Raw genomic sequence first — 24,799 nt, forward strand, 5'->3', positions numbered from 1 at the left:
TTAGATATCATTCTGTGCATATTCCATGTTTAAAAATATATATTGTATTCTATAATAGAACATTAGTATGATTGTGATCATACTTATCAATTTATCTTCCTCTTAACACGTTTTATACATCGTTTGATTGAAAAAAATATTCTTATTGATTCCTTAGGAACATCTCAACCATCAACTTTACCATATTGTTAATTAAAAAATGTGCAGCTTTTTGAAATGTATTTATTGATATCTAATTACTAACGTTGTAATGCTAAGCAAAAAAAACTACTAATTATAGATGTGGTGCGTCAAAACAAAAACAATCTTGAACAAAAATGAGAAAATTCCAATTTAATTTTACTTGATAAATACATCAGATAAATGATAAGATGAAAAACCTTAAGAATTTCAGCAATAGATTCGAATTTTTATTTGATTTTAGATACTTAAATTATTTTCTATATGGGTTTTCAAATAAAATAGATCTATTCTGACTACTTTAAGTAAAATTTGGAGCACTTCCAAAAATAAAGATAATTTGTTGATAGAAATGGGTGCTAATTTATCAATAAATACAGTTCTACTTTACACTCAATATAGAGAAAGATCATTTTATCTGTAAGGGACATATAAAGAGATGTTTAATAAGGTCTATGTCATTTTTTTTCTAGTTAGCAATTTGAGTAGTATTACAACGTCTATACTTCGTGTATACACAATGTATTATCTAAGATTTTTCCTTATCATAATCTTCACACCTCAACAACTCTTAAAGTAAATAAAAAAGAGGTTTTGTGTTTAAGAAAATATATTTTGTTTGTGGGATAGAGAAATACCAAGTTAAAATTTTTGACTATCCAAAATTACATTTATTATGGAATTTCTACTCCTACAAAACACATTTTAAATCACAAAACCTCTGATTTTTAATTAAATTAGTTTTGGAAGTTTGGAAATTGTAATATATAAAGTTTTGATAAATATATTGTCGAATTTGCCTATATCAAGACACACATGATGCCTTAATTATAAAGTGTATGGAAGTTACATGTGTTTGTCCTTTTTAGACTCAGAGTATCCACATCAGAGTAATTCCTGCAAAAGTATTTGCTAGATGTTTAATTGGATTTGTGTTAATTGATTTCCTTTTACGCCTGCTTGTAGCTGATCGAATGAAAACTTATGACAGATAAGCTTCTCACATTCACCATATTTTTAAAATTGTTAGGGTTATCATATCGATTAACGGTTTCTTTTTACGCATATTTTATAGAAGTTTAAGAATACAGTATACTTGTTCTAACAATTGAATACGGATATATAGGATCATAGAAAATATCCGTGGTAGCTCGTAGCCAATATTTTGTTCTTCTTAAATTGACATATGCCAAAAGAATGTTTCCATAGGATATACATAAATGGGGTTCCCATTTTTGCAGGTAATAAACATGTATTATTTCTATGAAGTTTGGGTAATAGCCCACATTTTGGGTATTAGCCTGATCCATACCTAATTATCTCCAACTGTCGGACTATTATCTATTGCAAAATAAAGTTTAATTCTATACTAAGCATTCTACTAATGATTTGAGCACAACCAGTCCAAGTAGAGAGCCATACAAAGAATCAAAAGTAAACAAATTATTATTTTTTCAAAAGTTGTGTTATACCAAAAAATGTTGAATGGAACCTCTTGCTTTTTGAATATTTTGAAATTGATTTTCTTACGACAGAGTTATATTTTCATAAATTCAAAGATCTTTGGAAGAGGAGCAGATATTGAGATACTTTCAAACCTGCCTTTGTGGGCTATCCAGTCTAAAATGACCCACAAACTTTTTTTCCTTAAGTAAACCCTATCGCCAAAACTTGTTCAATTGCTAACAAAATTTCTGCAAGGATGATTACTAGATTTGCAGAAAATATGAGCAAGAACAACTTCAAACTTTTTATAGCTGTAACTTGTAATGTACACTATACAGTATTTTTATTTTCACAGCTGGCATTATTATTTTTCCTTTCTTTAGAAGAAAACATCTAAGTAGAAAGTAATCATTAGTGTGCGTGGTAATGAATGACTGAGAGGAACATTTAGATTTAATTTTTGTCTTACAAGTGCAGAATTGAGGACCAAATTCCAGTTCATTCTCTTTTTAAATACCAAGTGGAGTTTGTTTCCATTTCCTTCTCCTCAGGGCTAAACTAATGAAACGTCTTGACAACTATGCTACTCTTCCCTCTAACGCTCTTTAAATTGTCAGAATTCCTATGTCATTTTTTGGTTTCTTTCATTCAACATACTGGTTAGTCATATTTTTTAGATTTTAGTAAGTATTCACGTAATGGAATTTCAGAATGTTTCCCCTCTTCAAAAAATAAGGACTATATTTACTCTTCCGCTAAAAGAGAAAGAAAAACAATAAATGTTTCAAAATAAACAAGACCTTGACAATAAGAGCAACAAAAACTATATTCGTAATGAATTTCTTATTATAAATGTCTGAAAATAAACTTGATTCATCAACGGCACACATGTTCTTCTTTTAAAAATAGCTAGAATTATATATCTTTTATTTTGCATGTAGAGAAAAAACGGCTATGTAATAAATATATGCCAAGTTTACACAAATATAATCGTTAAAGGGATCTTTGCATGCCCAAACAAGTTGCCCTTAATTGATAGATATTGCTTTCTTCAGTGTGAAAGCGTATATGTGTATTATAAACAACTAAGACATGGATAAAAAATCAGGTCCTTTAAAATAAAATTTTGATACTTTCTGATCTTATATTTCCAACTCGATTACCATCAATATTTGCTTATATATTTATTTAAATCTCATGGCTTATGTACTATTTTTAACTCTTTAATAAATTTAAAATCTACATGTGTCAACGGATTATCTTCCAATGGATATTTTCAAATACATAAAATATGGAGTTGGAGATATATATGTGTTTGTATCTAACTTTTTTATAGTCTGAGTAAAGTTTAAATCCTCTTCTATCCGATTTTATGTCCTATTTGAGTCCTTTTTATTCCAAGTTCAATTCCGAGTCTATGAAAAAAATTTACTCAAGTCTGGACTCCAAAACTATAGCTATATAGTTACGACTCAATACTTCCTAAGTATATTTCAGTCAGTTATAGGACATAGGTACATTCAAATTTCTGAGATGAGATGAGAAAACCAAAAGCGTCTACTATTGTTTAGAGTCTTCATTTGATTGATAATAATTAATGTGAACTCGATATGGCTCCTTTCAAATAAAAAATTATTAATATCTCGTTCTTTTATATTTACAATGAATTTTGTCTGCTTTATCTGCAATTTACGGTGACTTCAAATTTAACAACAAGTATTTGTTCAAGAATACAAATATTATCTATACTCTGTTTTGAGAAAAGTCTTGCTTTTATGTTCAATGGCCACATGTATACCTAAATAGTAGCATTGAACAAATGTGATCTGTCAACATAAAATTAAGCGAGTTCATTTCTTTCTAAAATTAAGTCAGGATTACATTTGCATTCTTTGACAGATTATCGAAGAATTAAATGAATAAATGATTATGATTAATCCTTTGGAGGAACTATAAAAAATTATTTATATATTTTGAAAGCTGATATCGAGGCCAAATACAATCACAAACATTAAATGAAAACTTAGAAATATAAATAACCTTCCTATTCATGTTAAAAAAGTCTATAATTGAGTGGAATAATATGTCATAGAAATATTGGACAACACGTATGTATGTCTAATATAAAAAATAGAGGGGGAGGACTCAAAAATTATAAATTTTTAATTTTTTTAATTTTGTGCTATTTTTATGGCAAATGATGGCTTCAATGCATGGACGAACAGAAGCATAGCTGGTTTTGATGGATCCCGAGGAAAAGTTATTCCACTGTTCTGTGATCACAACTTTCAGGGTATCGATATTTGGGTGATAATTCTTGTTCGTCTTGCCCTCCAAGAAACTTCAAACAGCAAAGTCCAGGGGTTCAAGTTAGGTGAGGACGAAGGCCAGAAGTTTTCCAGGGTGCTGTTTCGAGTAAACACATTGTTGTCCCTAGATAACTATTACTTGATGTTTGGTCATAAAGATTTCCTCGACCTCAGTTCTTGATTCAGCAAAGAAACAGTCATTTCTCCTGTTCAGAACAGCGTCCGCTGTAAAGATCTTCTGGTCGGAGATCAACTTTTGTGCAGAGGAGATCCCAAACTCTCTGCCCTTTTTCTTGTTGCACATATATTTTTGATCTCACAAAAACTAAACAAACAACAAATTTTAGATTTTTGTCAGCTCTTTTGAATGGTGTCCAGTAGAAAATTGTAATAATTTTAGAACTGAGGCTCGAAAGCCTCGAACATGACTCTAATGTTTTGAGTCCTCACCCTGAATTTTTTTCTCCTTTTCTTTATTTTTATTTAAGATTGGTTTTTTTTGTTAACTCAACAAATATGCATTAACAATACATGTCATATACCAAAAAATAAATATATATATTGATAACACTTCCATCAAAACATAAAAATATTTTTTTCTATAACTTTATAAATATAACTAATTATGTTTTTTTTTGTTTCTAGCAATATATTGTAAAAATCTTATTTAAAATTCTTATAGCACTATTGTATTTATATAGTATATTATTTTGATATAAATAAACTTTTTTCCCAAAAAATATCATCTGTTTTTCTCAACTATTTTCTTGCTATTAAACCAGTTCTCAAAGGCATTTGAAAAAAAAAAATATAATATTTCCAACACTATTTTTGAAGAAAGGAAAAGTAAGTTTATTTGAAAGAAAAAAATATAAACTTAATTTTTCTACCTTTTTCATTAAATATTGAATATTGCTATTGAATATCAGTGTATTAAGCAAGATATCATCAGCGTATATAATCAGTATAGTAACCATAATCCATGATTTTTTTCTATGGATGGCTTTATGAATCTGTATCTTTAAAAAAGATGGACTTGACTCAACCAACACAATAGTATTCTTAAATTTCCAACGTTTCACCCAAAAAAAAAACAATATTAAAATTTAAATCGAGGAATATTTAAAATTATATATACAAGTAAATTAATAGGAAAGTAAAGAAATATTTTCTGCTTAGATGATCGTAATCTCACATAAATTCATAATTATATTATAAAAAAGGGATTTTGTTTAAACGAAACTATTTTACAGTAAATTTAATGAACGTCCAATTCAATGTCTATTCATTCCAGTTGGTATTTTTGACTAAAATTGATTGATCCACCATTTTTCTCGAACCAAAAGCATCTGATCTTTTAATCTTCATTTGGTTTGGCCGAAATATTGCTTTGAGCATTTCGTACAACCGATCACATAAACCAAATGTGCGGAATTGCATGTAATCACATGAGAAAATTTCTGTTTCACCCTCGATGCCGATGAATTGACAACCGAACCTGAATGAACCTGTAGTGCTGTAATGAGAGGATGACTTCAATCTGCCCATAAACCCGTTATCAGTTATTATTGTAATCTTTCTGTTTATTGTATTCCTTCTTAGTAAGTTTCTTTTGTAATTAGTAGTAACGTGTAGTTTGATATATAAAGACCGTAGAAAAAATGTAGAAAAGTGAGACTGAAATTAGGATTGGATCGAACACTACAAACATATGAAGAGGTTCTACATCTATTTTCTGAGCACTTTTTCAAACAAACGTATTATGATATAAAAACACCACTTAGTATTAATATTAGTAATGTATACCTCTCATAGTATCAGTTCGATCAGCTTTACAAAGATAAGATTACTTACTAAAATCTTATATATAGTTTTGCGGTTGTTTGACTCAGAATTGTTTGAGCGTGCGTAAAAGATGGGAACCAGCCAAAAGAATAGCCAATATATTGTACAGTTTTTTTTCGATAAATGAAAAAACGCAAGGCAGTCGGCTGAAAATGTGAAAAGTGTTCATGGTCTTGATACTGTAACAGCTAATTACGTGAATTTTTGTTTTTTGTCTCTTAATTTTGATATCAAAGCTCTGGAAGGAAAAATTGTCGAAGATGTGGATAAAATAATGGAATTTGTCGTGTCAGACCGTCATGTAAGGATGGGTTCCAATAAGATAAACACTAATAAAAAATCTAATAAAAGTAATAAACTTTATTTTACTATACCTTATATGTTAATCATATGAGAAAAAAAAATTGACTTTTGAATCAAACTGATACTATGCCTGTTTTCCAAAGGTAATACTACTAAATATAATACTCATTTTGATTTGAAATCATTTCATTGTACGCCTCATAAACCGCGTAGTTTTATTGCTGACGTTGTTCAAAAAAAGTTAAAAAATTCTGGATATCAAGTCAAATGTTTCATTTGCATTTCTCCAGAGATTTATATAATGGCATTGGAGATGTTATCAAATGAAAGTTAATAAAATTCTTGAAAATGGTAGTAAACCTATAAATACCAGAAAATTTGATTAATTTAAATGCGGAAACAAACATTTGACAAACTTTGCAGTATTTTTGAAAAAAATCAAAAATATAGCTTTGTCTCTTAAGAGTGACATACTCAAGGTTCAAAATTAACAAATTTGTATATTTAATTATATTTAATACCTTGAAAAATAGGAAACATACCAGTTTGCATATGTTTTATGAAAAATATAACATTTGAAAAGGTCTAATGTCCTCCTTCAGCATGGACCATGACGCAAAGTCTTTTGAAACACACTAGTGCATTTGGAATGCACAGATAAATTCTGGTAAAATATATTTCCAAACAACTTCTGGCATAAAATGAGCTTTGCTTACACTTGGAACAACACTGGTCTTTTTTCCACCATAACTTACATGGCAGTCAAGAAGATAATGAGGCCAAAAATACTTAAAATTGGACGCACATAACACCTAGGTTATTTTGATTTTGGGGAGTTACTCAATGCTTTTGAAAGTAGATTTGGGTTTATAGGGAAATATTTTCATCTTAAGGAAGTTTAAGTCGGAACATTGATTTTCTTCTTTTTTTTCAAATAAAAACAATTGCACTCCATACAATGATGAAGGCAAATTATCAAAGAGTGTTGTAAGTAATCATCTTCTGCAGTTCTTATTTTTTCAGTCTAGTCCAATCTTATGAAGGGTCCTTCTGACTGTCTGTATTAAAACTGATTACAAAAAAAAAAGTTGAGGGACATCATCAAGGACTAAACTTTAAATAATTTAGGACTAATATTCAGAACTGTATTCTTCTGCACTAACTAAGGACGGACATAATACTGATGAGTAATGGGGATAATGTTGTTTTTGACTCGGTTTTTAATTTACGTTGACAAAGATTAACTCTCCTTATGAGCACTTGATTAATACTATTGTAACGCAATAAAAAATAAAAAATTCCATTTTTGAACAATTTGAAATAAAAATTCCCCAAAAAAAAAGTCAAACTTCAAACTATTTACATCTAATCATAAATAGTAACATACATTTTTATGATAGACATAAAAAAATATTATATAATATATAGTATATCTAAGACTATATCTAAGTGTATCTAATTTTTTTAAAAATCAGGTCAGTGACTATAAATGGGAAGGATGAACAGAATTTTTTTGTCAAAATCATATTTCATTTTTAGTTTTTGTAGCCTAATTGTTTTTGTCAAAAAGTACTTCATACTCAAAAAAAAAAAAAAAAAAAAAATCATAAAAAAGTCATGGTCTTGATTATTTTTTTGATTAATTAAACACCAGATAAATGTTATGGATACAAACTAGATTAAAATTAGTCCTGTTTTTAATTATTCAGTTAAATATGTATCTCCATAAAATAGCCCTTAATAGGTAATTAGTAGTTTTTCTAAATTTTATCTTCTGAAGAGAAATAAAACATAAATAATTGATGGTCAATAATATATTACGACCATGTATTAAGTCAATATCATAAGAAAAGAATATATACTCTTATGTAAATCATGAAACTATCTAACAATGCAAACATATATTATAATTAATTTTAAGTAAAATATGTTTAATTTTTTTGCCATCGTATGCAAAAAAAGTTTCTTATATATTTATGTATATACCCAGTGGGGGTTGCTGGCCTACTATATATATTATATATGCAGTATGTGCCCAACTTTTTTTCCTTGTTCTCATAAAATATGAAATATGGATCGAACATAAATAGTCTATTTATTTCGAATTGTAATTGTCAACTACAGTAGAAATAACATTTATTACATTTCTTTTTGTTTTATATAATCGCAATAATGAGTTATTAAAAAAACTACACGATATTGCATATTTAGTGTTTTCACATGAAGTCATCATTTCGGCATAAAATATCCTTGCCAACATTGTGGACGTATATCTAAAGACTGTTTACTATGTGAATAATGTCATCCACACTAGACTGTCTTCAGAGTAATATGAATGACCTCACTGAGTTGCAAATATTTGAAATGAAAACATGTCATCACAAAACATCAAATTTGTATTTTAATAGGCCCAAATTTCTTAGAAACTACTGTATCAAATTTACCTTTTTTTAAATGACTACGTAATATATCAACAAATATGCATCCAACTTATGTTTGATTTATTTTAAATTCTGTAGGGTCAACATCATGTAATGTTATTTTTCGCCTTGAAAGATCTAAATAAAGAAAAGACCACAGTTTGCATGTACGTGTTTTCTAAATTCAAAAATTAATTTAATTATTCCAATATCTGTTTCTGAATCAGAGAAAATGTCAACAAATAGAGCGTCTCATTAGAAGTTAAAGTTTAAAAAAATGCACATTTTGAATCCCAATGAAAAAAATATAGTTTTTCATATATGTGAAAATAAACAGGGTTGATCTATTAGTTCCTATTTTTTAAGAGTAAAATTCAAACAAAAGGTTTTGTGAGGTTATTTATATTTACAAAATAATAATCTGAAAATAGTGCTTGGCATAAATTTTATTCAAAATGTGAGTCCTCATCTCTAATAATTGCCTCAATACGAGGCCAAAGTCCTTTGTTTGCAAAGGACTCGAGCTTGGTCTTCTTGACTGGAGCCTCTAGAGACTGGACTCTACTGTGAGGAGTAGCATACACAATTTACTTCAGACGCGCCTAGAATAGAGTTTTCCAAAGGGGCTTTGCGTCTGGAGAGGAGGGCGGCTACATGTTGATCTCTCAAAATTCCTAAAAGTTGTCTCTCAGGAAGGCCTGGGCATTAGCGGTACGATGACACAGAGTTCTATCTTGAGTGAAAAAAAAGTTGTCCCAGAGCTTTTCTCTGGTCCAAGGTAGCACCTTCTATACATAAATTCGATGTAAGTGTATGCATTGAGGTGCTCCTTTCTCTCTACAAAAATGGGATGACCGACTATGCTGGCTACTGGATTTTTTTATCTAAAATATCTGGATGTTTGGTTGTGATATAGGGGGCTGCTCTGCTTATTCACAGTTGAATAAAGAAAAGAGCAAAAATTTTCCCTGATTTTTTGTTTATAATTAGAAAAAGAGATCAATCCATGAAAAGGTTAAGCTATCAAGGCTTATCGATCGTGATGTCAATTACATTTATTTGGGTTAGGCAAATAAAGAAATCTGAAATCAACATGGTAATCCTAACAATTTGAAGACTGTCTTAGAGGAAAGCAGCTTATTTGTTATGATATTTCATTAGATCAGCCCCGATAAGTTGTGGAAAGAACGGAGGGGAAGAATGAAATAAACAAGGACATCAGCAAGAGTTCCTCCAATATCGATTATTTTCTGAGTCCAACAAGGACTTACAACTATATTTCCGCAACAAATCCTCACGTTTATTTTACGTCTTATATAAGCACACAGATATCAATCAAGTTTTTAATTTGATTGAATGTGGTAGAAAAGGAAGTTCACTGCTCAGTAGTTAAATAATAATGAGGACAACATCATAGGAATATAAAATTCTTTCTTCAGATTACCAATTCAAAAAAAAAAAAAAAAAAAATATACCGATTTTCATAAATACATATAATATAAAACTAATTCATTCTCCGTATAAAGGGGAGTCTGTTGAAAGAAAGGGTAAATGCAAAAATTGGCACATGCATATAATATCATTAATTTAAAAAAATCAATAATAATCAATTAAAATCAAAGTATAATAATAAATCATTAGCAGAAATTAATTTATATTTAAGATGCTCTAAAGAAAAATAAGCATGCCTTTTGTTTTTGTGATACTATTTTATTTTTATAAATATACATTAATTATCCTGCTTTTGCATGAAAATTTCAGGAATTTAATTATTTGTGTTTCTTATTCACTCGATAGCGTTCATATGTCTAAGCATGTATTGGATAATAATAATTACAAAAATATAAACCTATTGTTTTTGAGACATGGACATTTACTTAAGTATGTTACTCGGAATCAAACTATTTGATTAGAGGCGTGTATTTATAGTCACAATACGCTTTCCCATACAGTTTTCAAATGACATAACAAAATTGAACTGATCTCTAAAATTCTAACGTTGAAAACATTACTCTTCGAAGTTCTATCGTCAACTCTTTTTTCCTTTCTTTTACACTTTGTTAACTTAATTGTATCTTGCAACCTTTCTTCTAAAAAGAACCAGAAAAAGGTCATGTCGTTGGTAGTTATACAATCTTCCCAACTTTGGAAGTAAGTATTGATCATAAGTTGTTTGCAGCTTAACAAAAATCTATTCTAATTCAACTAATCCACGTTGATTACACTACTATGAGAAACTGAAGAAAAAAAAAATGACAGCTCATGGAAAAGTAAAATATAATTGTTGGTCTAAGTGATCTATTAACTTGATTAATGTCTTTGTAGTTTGAGTATAAACAAAATTATGAAATACATATATAATTTATCCGAAAAATTAATTAAATTGAAGATATATTATGTTTATATTCATGAATTGAAAGTTTTAATGGTCATATTCGTGTTCTACGGCTTAAATAATATTAATAAATGTAGGTTTCAGTCTGCAGCCGTTCCTAGACCTTCATTTTGTTGCATAGTTTAATTCATTAATTGAATCTTGATTGGGATCTCCTAAATCCTCACAAAAGTGATATTCAAATATGTTGACAAGTTTTATAATAATTCAGAAAACTCCCCAACATTTGAAATATGTACAACATAATTCATATTTTCAAATATCTTACTACAGAAATGATGAAATCACTCATGGTTTTTTTATTTCAAAATATTTAAATTTGTTATATGAGTATCTTAAGGGATCAAAATTACAAAACTTGAATTTTTGCCATATTATTTGGCAAATATTAAACACCTTAAAGTTGATACTCTCCTTTCAGTGAACGAAAAAATGAAATATTAAGTGTTATTAATCAAACTCAACGTTTTTTGTGATAAAGAAAGAATATCTAAGATTAATAATAAAAGTATTACATGAAAAGTAATATCCTTCTATTACAATGAGTACAAAAACTGTCCTTAAATTCATTAATATAAGCGGATGTGAAAACTAGAGTATGTATTCCCTTTTTTCTAACTGGAATTCTAAGACCCCGTTTACCAACTCTAAAGATTGGTTAATTGGTGATGCTTCAAAGTTTAATTATTAACGTAGCAAAAGACATAATATTGAGACATTAAATATTTTTATCAAAGAATAAAAAAAAAATACTCTTGTACTGACATATCTAATATTATCCAAGGAATATTTTTTTACATGGAACATGAACTGTTTCCCCTTTTCATTTTATTAACCAACTTTAGGGTTTTTTTTAATTAAAGAATAGATAAAAAAGAAAGAATATAATATAATTAAAATAGATTTGTTATGAATGCTTTAAAATTTTTACAATCAACTTATTTATTCAATAATATCTTAACGACGTATAATAAATATAAACCAAAAAAGAAGTATCAATTATTTAAGACATTTACGACAAAATAGTTTTAATTCAATTTCTTCTTTTTTTCTTATTTATAATACTCTAAAAAATGACCAACTAATGATCAAAAAGGTATAGTGAAACAGTGTTCATGCTACAAGGCTAAAGGATCAATGTGTTATCGAAGAAATACATTTCAAAAGTGGTTTCCTTTAATTATTACATATAAATTGTACTTTTTTTAAATCTCTTAATTCATCTACAAGTACGAGATTACCTATAAGACATTTTTTTTTTTTTTTTTTTTCAAATCATATATCCAAATCTTGAAAGTATCTGTTCCCTGTCTTCAGATGGGAAAGCATGAAATGTTGCATATCAAGAGACATTAGTATAAACAGAAAGTTTTACTATAGCATTGCTTACTACATAATGTCAACAATGTTTTTCTTAATTCTTTGTTTTCCATAAATTTCATTCATTTTTTTACACAATGGATATTATATAGCTTTTGATTAAAAATTGTAATCAAATTTCTATTTCTTCTAATCTATTCTATAAGTTCAGCTATGATATAAAGCATTTGAAGAAAAGATATTAGCATTTAAGTAAGGTCCTTCATTTCACTCGATTTTTTGGTGGTTATATACCTTTTTTATTAAATATATAATCAAGATAACGTAATAAATAATTCAGTTTTTAAATACTGAAATGTTTTTATCAATTTATTATTTACTTTGATTTTCATCTATATAGTTTTTTCATGTCGAAATATGGCACTGAATCCTAATTATACCATACAAACTTGATTTAAAAAAAAGGCTTTAAAGGCCAAACTTTCATGAATTGAAAGTTTTAATGTTCATATTTGTCTTCTACGGTTTAAATAACAATAATAAATGTGGGTTTGAGCCTGCGGGCAAAATGCTGTTGCATTGTGTAATTGATTATACTTAATATTTATATTTTAATAAAATAATTGTTTATAAAAACGTTTTTTTCTGTATTCATTAACAATAAATGATAGATTAAGTTCTTTGATCATTGAAAAGCATATCACTAATTAATATAACATAAGCAAATAAAATGATATTCTTATTTTTCAATTGGGAATAATAGTGTAATATACAATATTATGTATTCATTTATGTGCTTAATGGATTTATGTTTATTTTTTTATTTTGTTTTAATTGTTTATTCTGATCATATATATCTAACAATTTACTAAGATTTAAACTAATTACTATTAAATACTTTTATATAGTAAAAATGTTATATTTTTGTTGACTTTTATTGCACACCAAGGTTAATATAAATACAAGGATAGACAGATTTTGACAAAACATGCAACCACTCATCTACTGTGACGTCAATTTTGAAGCGTAGTGGAAGACAAACATATGGCGTACATGCGTTATGGTTAAGCTTGTTTATCTATTAACCTTGTTGAACACCATATCTCAATTATGTAAAGTATATTCATAAGTGCATTGCATTAGAATCCCTAAACATGGTGAATTTGAAAAAAGAAAGAAAAAAAAAAGAAGGAAATTGAATCCCTCTTCAATTCCAGGATATATTAGTGGTTACAAGACATCGAATTATGCACTATTTTCAGAAGCTATAAATAACAGAACTATTTAAATGAAAATTATTTCTTCAACAAAAAATATATAAGAAAATTCCAATCGATTTTATTTTAAAACTAATATTAGAAATACTATAGATAGCTCATAGAAATTCTTCAAGTTGAATGCTGATAAGTTAAGGCTACTGTTAGCCAGCCAAATTGTAAATTCATGCAAAAAAAAATATTTTGGAATGAAATGATAACTGTCACAAAAATATATAAATAACTTATATTCAAATGAAAATTAATGAGTCAAAAAGGAATCAAAAATCGAATAGGGGGATTAAAATAATGATTTAGAATACAAATAATGTTTTTAGACCTACAAAAAAAAAAGTTTAATTATCTAATTGTATAGTCCAATATTATTATTGGTATTTAATAAATTCACTACAATCTACTCTTATTTAGAAATTAAATACCTATCAATTGAAAATCGATAATAGCCGTTTTCGTATTTTATGGTTAAAACAACAATATAAGTATGGCATATAGCCGGATGGTAAAAATGCTGTTGCATAGTTTTATTGAATCAATTTTAGTTTGATGTATATTTTTTCTAATGATTATCCTTATATATAAAAAATATCGGCCTCTTTTTTAAAGTTCACTGTCCTCCAAATGTACCAAAAAGGGATAATGATATTTTTAAGATTTATATAAGCATATATTTTTATATCTTAGCAACAATTAGACGAATAAGTCCTCTCTTTTTTTCTTTTTTTTAAACAAACCGCCGAGATTAATTAAATTGTTCATCATTTAATGTAGATTACGCTTTTATCTAAACAATATTTTTACAATTGTATACTTGCTAAAATATGATCGATTCCTTTAAAAAAGCTTTTGGATTGAATGTAGGAGTGTTTTATTTTTTAGCAGCGTTCTGGAAAAAAAAAATAAAGTAATTTGTTGTTTACAAAAATTAAAGGAGATAAAAAGTAATATTAAAAACTTTTTTAAAGTTTTTTTTATGGCTCTTACATTTTGAAGCAAAAAAAAGATATGCATGTTATTACAACGTTCAACAAATGTTTCTCCATATCTGGAGTTCTTAATTTACATAATTTATAAATAACAGATTTTAAGTACGAATATTTACTCAAAAGCTTGAATGGGAATCCAGTAAAGATATTAATTTTGGATTGGATAATCAAGTTCATTGATATTTTGTTTATTTAAATTTCATTTTAAAAAGTTCTTAAACCATTGAATTGGTGTAATATTTTGTGTATAATAAAATGTAAACTAATTCATGTCCATAGAGTTAAAATCAAATTCAATTCCAGCCCTACTTTAGGGATGCAAAAATACCATCTGTTTTGCATTCTAGAAATAATAATTATTAATATCCGGCCGGCCGGCCAGTTTTCAAATCAAAATAAATTTCCTTCATTTTAAGTACTTACTTATTGTATCAAACATTTGTGGATGTTGCTAATCGTAGGAAAGTACAGAGGTTCTGAATGTTTGAGTATCCGAAGTATTTCGTTCGCTAAAATTTGTTTATCTTAAAAATGAATAATACGGATTATGTTCTTAATTGAGAAAGGAACTTATAGGAAACTTTTGAAATACAACAACATCCTTTTAAAATTATAACATTAGATGTTCAGCAACATAGGTTCAAAATAAAAATTATGAATACCTTTATAAATAGTGAACGTTTTTGCCTTTGTTTTTTTAAATGTCTATAGAGGGCAAAAAACACCTCTTGAATACTTCAACTTTACAAACATAACTTTTTCATTAGAATAAAACAGAAGATGGAATTCACAGGTGACCTTAAAAATTGGAAAGCCTAGTACACACGCAAAAATAAAAATTTGTAAGAATTTGACTTCTTTTTTGACCTTGAAAATGTACTTTATCAGCTTAAAGTGTTATATAAATATTGTTTTAAGCATAAAAAGGCTTTAATGATCACGAAATTGGCGAGTTTCATCTTATTACTTTTAAAATAGAATTTAAAAAAATGAGCATTCATGTGTGAAAATGTAATTTTCAGGGTAGAGGATTTTTTTCGCCATATTTTTTTTTCTAGAGTGCTTACAAGATGTGTTTACATCTAAGAAGTTGGCCTAGATTTTAGTTTAGTCATTTTTGTGAATTAACCTTGATTGTAATATCAAGTCACCTATTATGTATTATATTAAATTATTTCTAGCAAAATTATATTCTCCACTACATATAAGATTAGAAGGGAAGTTCTAAAATATATTTAATTTATTTATGTAAAATCAATCAAGAACACATCAAATTAAAAGGCCAAAACGAAATTAAAAATTTGTCAACTAGTTTTATCAAATGGTTATTGCCACTGACGTGACATTGGCCAGCTATTATTGAGTGACTTATAAAAGGGATTTTGCAAATAATCACTAAATATGAATGTATCAAAGAGCAATACCAAGTTATTACCAAAAGTAAAAACATGATTTTTGACAATACAACTTGCAGCGAGAATAATTCTTTATTTTTTCTTTTATATGAAGCTGAAGATTTAAGAATTAATTTTAATTTCTTAATGTCCCGTGCAACACTGGGCACTGGGCAATCTTTTTTTTTTTTTCATTTGTTAGGCTGAAAGAAGAGAAGAAAAAATATTCAAGCGCTGAACTGTCCTTCCCTCAACTTTCATATTATTGTCAAAAATCTTAAAAAAACTTAAAATCTCTTTTTTTTTAAAGTGTGCAAAGACAGAAACAATCATTATAAGAATTTTACGGTACTTATTTTTTGTTTTATAAAAGTATTCAAATTGTTTGCCAAGAAAAATCGTATTAAGAAAATGCTTTTATAATACTTTCATGGCTTTGATGGATAAAAAACTGTTTCAAGAAGCTACATATATAGATTATAACTACTATTTTATAATATAAGTAAGTGCATAACTCAATTATAGGAATTCCTTTGTATTCTTTGATAATGTTTAGATAAAGGAGTGACTGGAATTGATGTATGTACACTTTTCTTTAAGAAAAAACTCAATTATAAAATATAATAATGAATTTAATTCTATTTTACTTTACAGTCAGTTTAAAATAGAATTTAAAAAAGCCCCTTCATGGGATTGGTAGAGGAAACGCTTGTAAAAATCTGTTAGGGCCTGCTTTTGAATTCATAATAAAAGTTTGTTATTGATTATTTATTATAATAATAGTATTTAACGGTAGGGTGATCAAACGTGGTTTTTTTTTAGGTGTGATTTTACAGCTGTACGTCCCCCAAAATCTTGGTACTTTTGTTTAAAATTTTTCTCTTAAACTCAATATACGTTCATTCAGTTCTAGGTTGCTCCAACAGAAGAAAATATATTCTATGTAAATGGACTTCAAATACATATCTTTTGTCAGATGGAGTAAATATAATATTAGCCTGTTCCAAAATGATTGAGACAGGCTCGATTCAAGGGAAAGGAGAAGAGTTTTTTTACAAAATTACACCAACATTGATTTTCTTATCAATTGTATCACAATTTTTGGTGATACTTTTTGAAACATGACAAAGTACTTTTTTAAAAACTTATAAATATAATTTTTTGCCTTACTAGAGCAGTCTCAATCATTTCGGAACAACCTACTACAATAATGTTTACTTATAATTAATCAGTGCAAACTAAAGGCAACTGAACAACTAAAATAACATTTGAAAAAAATATAAAAAATTGATCAAACCTCCTTAAAACGAACCACCCTAGTGTTTATTCTACCCCCTCATAATTAAAGTACCTAAATATATGGGTAACTGCATGAATAGGGCTTTCCTTATAAATAATATTATGCTATATTTTGGCATATTATTAATCAAAAAGAGTCAGACAGCTTTATTCTTAGTTACATGGTAACAACTCCAAGATAATTATAAGTATAATACATTAGCGTACAATACTCCTATAAAACAATGTCTTCATCCCATTTATTTTTATAAATTTATTGCTCAAAGAAGTAGTTTCTAAATTATAAATACAGTATGCATAAGCAAATACTACTGTTTTTGACAGTAAGAACTAAATCGACTTCATCAAGAACAACATGTACATAGTTTCAAGAGTATTTTTTTTACTTTAATTATACTTTATTATATCAACAATTATTTATCAAAATGTTCTCTCATGCGGCCACCGTGGCCTCCAGTCTCGGCCTAAAGGTCTTGAGCACCATAACGACGTAGCTATTGAACATATTAGACCGCTTTTTCTCAATGGAGGCCTACAGGAAATCAACATGGCGGTCTGGGGCATTATTGGATTTGCTCTCCACGAAGCCTCATATTCTATAATCAAGTGGCGAGCAGTTCGGTGATGAGGGGGGGCACAAGTTTGGATGCTATAAATAGGCGAGGTCTTCCTTGCATCAAGCTTGAGTAGTTATGTCCAGTTGCTAAGCTTTGTTGACAACGGTAATTCCTTTCGGGGTAGTTATCAACTACCAGGGCTTCATTACCTCTTGGTACCCCTTGGGCTCCACTCTGAGCCCCGCTGGTCAAGAAGAATAGAGTAACAATCTGGTTTTGCCCTCTACTTCATGTCTACGTTGAGAGGCTCTTATTACTGTTCTTGAGCCACCTAACCATAAAAACAAGCTCAAAATAGCAAATCAGAATGCCTGCAACCTCCGTCACAAAGTGATGGCCTCAAAGAATATCTGCAATCTGTTGTGTGTATAACTCCATTGTTTTTTGTGTGCTGACATATTGTAACCAAGAATACAGCGTATGAAAGCTGATACCTTTTGAGAACAATTTTATATTTATCATTCAACATGGATTGCAAGTGACTTTATGGTGCTCTAATAGGCTTGGTACGATTTGCTTATGCACTATCTAGGTAGTTAGTAATTGCTCTTTGCACAAGTATATTCTGTACATATTTATAATAGAAAAATATACCTAATTAGGTACAACTCCATGTGTTTTCCTTTAATTAAAGTTATTTAGAACAATGAAATATCTGCAGAATTTTTTTTTAATATTATAAAAGGGAGACCGGATGTGACTGTATCAGTTCTTTTTTCTTTCGTATCGAAAATACAACAGTTACAAAATGTCAATCAAAATTATATACAGGGATGAAGCGAGATATTTCATAAAAACTGTTTTTTGAAACAGTAAAATTAATAATGTAAAATTATTTCGAAATATGAACTACTACTCAGCATTACTCGGAGTTATTTGTAAATTATAACTGAAGATTTTCATCGAATTTTGTGCTCCATATTTATTACGATAATACAAATGGGCATGAGCAAACTAAGAAAATATATATATAATTTGCAAAGTTGTCTTATAGTCTTTTTAAAAAATGTCTGATTATTATTTTTTATAAAACAATATTATCATTCAGGCAGTTGTATTATTTTCTCAGAATATGGCAGAACTCCCTGTTGCTTTGTTTACGAAAAAATTAAGTCACAATGTTTTTGCCACATTGTATCATCTTATCGTGTATATCTACATCAATTTCCATACCTTTTTCTTTTTTTATCTTTTTATGAATATTTATTTATAAAGAAGTTGAATATGACATGATGTATATGATTCAAATTCAAAAATCTTGTTGAAAGTTTTGACGAATAAAGCCAATACTTTTTTATTTATCTATTTCATATCAAGAATTGTTTATCAAAAACTACTCTTTTGTCAGTAATACAAGCCTCCAATCAAGGCCTAAAGGACTTGCATACTTTTCGAATATACAATTCTGACATGTTGTTCCATTTTTGGCAATGAAGGATATAAGTCTGTTGACATTATAATGATAAGTGCAACAAGCTCTAGTCTCCACTCGCTGCCTTATACTGAAGTCAACTGGATTTTATGTTCGGCCTTGATGGTTGCCAAAAATCCATGCACAAAATCCACTGTACTTCAGTTTTTTCATCATGTAGGCTTTAACTGTGTAGTTGGTATGTGCAGGAGCAGAATCCTGTATCCAAACAAAGTTACCAACACTATAGGTAGCTTCAAGGAGTAGAGTCTCTTTCGGATGAAGAAACTTTTGTATGTGAATGCATTTTCTATGTCTTCTCTAAGTATGAGAGAGAAAACTTATCCATCAGAGCCAACATAATCTAGCATCATGACCACAGGAGGTTGTTTTGACTTTCCCACTTATGTAGTTCGGATATACTTTATGAAAGAAAAACAGGGCACTTCTTGATAATTTGTAAAAAATACGTAATATTAAGTACAATTTTACAAAACTCTTTAAAAATTGTATAAAATTGGCATCAATCGTTACGGAGGTAGATGCTTTTGAATTCACTCCCAAGGCCCTATTATACGTAGATAATTACACTTTACATCAACGATGTATTTTAGCTAGCGTAGGATCATGAAAAAGTTTTTAAGAGTAAATTTATGCAATCTATGATACAAATCTTATCATTATTATTGTTATTTTTTTTTATTATAATTATCTCTTCACATGTACAAACAATCCTACTACAGATCAATAATTTAAATTATAAAAACAAATCAATATGAAACATTATCTAAAATGATATAAAGAAGCATCAAAGATTCTAAGGTTATTGAAAGTATGGGGTAACAATCCCCTTTATAAACTAAAATATCAAATTTGTCCGGTTTTAAAGTCCAATGTTTCAATATATCTTGCGATTGTTTTATTTAAACCTGCAGGAAGATGAACCTTTTTTGTTCTCCCAGTGTAGATAATCGTTTGTGTATTGCAATTATTGTTTCGACTTTAAATTCATTATCTCCTCTCAATTTAAGAGCAATGCCCCAGTTTCACACCCTTTGAGTTATGCTAGACCTGTTGTAAATTATATTCTCCACTATCAACAATAGAGGTCTCACTCAATCACAGAAGTTAAATAAGTGGAAGGAAGATTCTACCACCTCTTTACAGAAAAAACATCCACATTTCGTTTTATTTGACTTGCTGGTGTATATCAAGGATTTTGCCAGCCTATACCGAAACCACTTATGTCACCATGTTGTAAAAGGGGTTTGAGTGTATTATTCTTGGATTGATTGCTTCTTCTGCCATGTTAAGTTTCTTCCAGCATCCTACCACCAACAACCTTGGTCGGGATTTTGTTTTTATTTCGGTCATGTTTTTTTCCTTCCCACTGAACAAATTCCTATGAAAAAGGGGATTGGCGGCACTTGTTGTAAGAAATTAGCAGCACGAGTCATGAAAGTGATCCCTGCGTGAAGAATAATCCTATCATTATTAAATTATTCAACTTAATAAAAAGTTTACAAATTTTGAAAATAAAAAATATCATTTAGTATATTTTTATTTAAAACTTAAGCTCCATATTTTTAACTGTCTCCTTAACCATACCTGGTTAAGGATACAGTTCCAACATTTTAAGATTTACTTCCAAATTAGATTTGTGTTAAAACTATTGTCTGTTATTACTTTTTACTAAGTAATTCCAATAACGAGGATATTTACAGATGTAATGTTAAAATTTGGCAAAACTAAGTCAATCCAAGTTGAGTGTTATAGAGCCAATCCAAAAATTGTAAAATCTATTTTGGGTCTCCCCAACGCTAAACATAGTTTATCATTGTTTTGTGTTGTGATGTTGAACTAAAAAATCAACAACCATGCGATTTATATATATATTTTTACTAATGAATCATTATTTACCAGTCATTTTAATGATGGGCAACTCATTAAAAATAAAAGGAAGAAGCTTTGTAATACTTTAACAAGCTTCTTTTTTTTCTTTTCAAATAAATGAAAGGACTGTTTTTTAAGTTTTATTTTTCTTTAAGGTAATTTTTCAAGGAAATAAAATAACATTATATATATATTTTTTATCATCAATTGTATCTTAGATACTAGTTTTCATTCAGGCTCTTTATATGGATTTAAGAAGAAAAATAGTGAGAAAGTCTGTATAGTCTTTTATGATTTTAATTATAGATATATTTTTTTTTTGTAAATATTTATACGATTAATCAAAAACATAAGCTTTTAAGATAAATTTACAGAGTCATGTATGGTTAGGACAAAAAAACACCGTGGGATAAGATCCAACTCCCAAAATAAAACACTGGTCAACAAAAGAATAACCACAAAGATATCATTCAATATCTTGGTTGGTAACTTACTCATTTTTTAAGATGTTATAAAATAATCAGGGTGGGATTTAATTCAGTTTTTTGGGAATTGTGTAGAAATAGGTAATTGATCTTCAGACTCGAGTATGTTTACCCTTACTTATGTAATTAGATATAGCTTTGATTACAAAGAATCTTTTAGAAGTACAGAATAATGTACGAATGTAACTAAGTAATGTATACATTTTACTGATGAATGATAGGACCACAAATTAAGGGACACTTGGACAACCCTCTTATTTGAAAAAGGGTATGATAATATAGTTTGAATAAATCATGTCATTTTTATAAAACAATCTCCAGCTCCTCACTTTTTAATTGGTATTAAATGTCTCTGGTGATAAGTGAGAGCACTAGAAACAAAAGATTGTGCGTTTCCATGTAATATTTCTTGTGATCACTCGTCATTTGATTACATAAGTACTCATAAAAAAAGGAAAACTCAAAATTCCTCGTTAACAAGGAAAAATATGTATTACAAATTCTTTTGTAGTGTGTATTATGTTCCTACCATAATTCCACGACGACTTATACCTACACCCCCTTAAATCTTAACAGAGTAGCAAAATATCGGGCTGCGGCGGTAATCAGAATTCTCCGATTTCTTTGATACTGAAAGGCTGCACTACTGCTAATTTATCTGCAGTCATCTGGTTTTCATCTCAGAGGCTGAACAAAAAAGAAGTGATTATTATGAGTAATAAAATTAGGGCAGCTTAATTTAAAAAATTCTGAGGTAGAGCCTTAACATCTTGAAGGCGTATAATTTAAGGTATATCACAAAACTAAACTTTTAATTAATGATAAATACAATTTTTTCCTCTTTTAGGGTATTATGAAACAATTTAACCATTTCCATATAGATTTCCTTATACCTAGAGGTCGGTTGAATAAAATAAACAATCAACTTTCGTCTGCTTTTAAAACAACATCAATATGATAAATGAATAAAATTGTAAAAATTAATTCCTCTGAATTTTATTAGGGGCTTGATCTTTTTGTAGAAATAAACCTAAACTTGGTGAACCACTTTTCCAAACAGACCCTGACTTTGTTTGTATTAATAAGATCAGGATTTGCAGGAGTTTTTAAAGGTTTGCGTGGTTGTATTACAACTCTTGTATCACCTTCTCCCTTACCATTAGTATTAAAAGGAATATCACCACAAACTCTAGATTCTACAGTATTATCTTCACTTGCCTTATTCAAGTGGCACTTAGGTACCCATTTTCTTTCTAACTTAGCCTGTCGACAGATAATTATTAGCCGAATACCCGTTTTTGGGGGTAATGTACAGGTATTTTATACATTACTATTCAAGATAAGAGTCCACAGATATTACCAGCACCTATCCTTTGTATTAAAAATAGAAAATGAATTTTGAGCCCTCTCCCCGATTCGTTTCCTTAAAAAAATTATTGCAAGTGAATAAAAACAAAACATTTTACAGTTCCTATTTGTTTAAGCTAGAAGTAAGTTAAGACTGGACATGACTTTTTATAAACCGGATAAGAACTCAATAATAACAACCAGCGTTCATAGTCAACCTTCATTTATCATCCTTAGCCGTTTTTGTGAAGCTATTGTGCATATTTTGATTCATAAATTAAAAACAGATATACTTAAGCTTAACAAAAGGCGTTAGGTAATAATGTCCCTTTAATTTTTTTGGAGTTTTAAAATTTTGTTTTATAAGAATTTCCTGTTCTCTCATTTGTAATATTCATTTCAAAAATGTAAACTTAAAATAAATGAAGTACTAAAGAGAAAAAATAATTAAGTAAATGCTGCAAAGTGTTAACAATATTTATTTTTAATTGTCTTTCACAATGCGTATTTGCTTTCTTTGTAGTAACGGTATTGTGTCAAACCATGCTATATTTACATTTTACAAATATATCAACAGAAAAAGAAGATGAAATCATTTTTTCACTCGAGTGAGTCTGGCATACATTTTTTGGTTTTTTTAACTATATTAATATAATATTTTGGTTATTCATTCGGATGTGCCACAAATTACCCAGAAAGTAAAAATATGTTTAATTTGTAAAAAGAGCAAATTCAATTTTAGCAAAATTTTTCTAATTTGCACATATCTCTAAAGTATTTTGGTAGAGAAAAATAAAAATCAGGTGCAAACCCTTGACAACCTGCCCCAAAAATTACTTTTTCTACATGTAATGCGTCTTTTTAACCGATTTTACAAATGATAATAAAATAATCGCGGATATTGCAATCATTAAATCAATTTTATACTTCAGCAATAGCTTCATAGTTTTTTAAGTTAAAAAGTATAATTTTTCCTTACTGTAATGCAATGAATTCTGACATATTTAGCTTATACTTCTTTTTTAAAAGAAGCTGTTATATGAATAAAAGTAAACTACTAAAAACTAACAGATTCATACAATTATATAACTTTGGACATTATTCAGAATGATTTAACTGTTCTTGTTGATTTATATTCAACTTTCAATGAGAATGATAGTATCAAACAAAAGTTGTCATTTTATGATGATAATTTACTCTTTGTATTATATTGCCATCAAGGATATTTTAGATTTTATTTAATGATGGTTGAATGTTTCTGAACTTAAATTAGTAATATATAATTAATTTGTGGATTTCATCAAAATCTCAAAATCCCTCTGTCGATGGAATCCACTACTAGAAATAAAGATATGAAGTCATAATTTACAGAAAAAATATACCATTACATTTAAGAATTTAAACTAGGTATACATTATGATGATTTTTTTTTTAAATTGACAGACCATGTATTTAAATAAATACTATTTATGTTTTATACCAAATTTCACACAAGCAAACATGATTTAAAGAAATTATAATGGTTAAACTTTATACTTTTATTATTCATAAACAACTTGTACTCTTCCCTTTTGTATTAAATTATATACTAATATTCAAAATATAACATGTGTTGTAGATTCTTGCTAATATATGAGGTATTTCTTATATCTATACATAATTTATAACCAAGAAAAGAAAATATAATGATATTTGAATATGAAAACTAAACATATAAAATACTTATGCGGGGATCAATGGAAAAAATACAATCCAGAGCTGTTATTATTAAATATTTCTTACATTATTTTATTAGCTATTCTAGTAGTGATTCCAAACTGTTCGTTGTTCGAATTAAGCTAGTAGGCAAACTGCACTTTCGAATAAAAAAGACAA

At 28.4% G+C, this 24,799-nt stretch overlaps 1 protein-coding gene across 4 annotated transcripts in view; it reads left to right on the forward strand.

Annotated features, from left to right (window-relative positions):
* Ypel (Yippee-like) overlaps nucleotides 1–24,799 on the forward strand; it is a 306,816-nt gene that overhangs the window by 58,938 nt on the left and 223,079 nt on the right. The gene's annotated exons all lie outside the window — the stretch shown is intronic.

This window comes from Lepeophtheirus salmonis, chromosome 14, assembly GCF_016086655.4.
Source record: "Lepeophtheirus salmonis chromosome 14, UVic_Lsal_1.4, whole genome shotgun sequence".
Taxonomy (NCBI): Eukaryota; Metazoa; Arthropoda; class Copepoda; order Siphonostomatoida; family Caligidae; genus Lepeophtheirus; species Lepeophtheirus salmonis.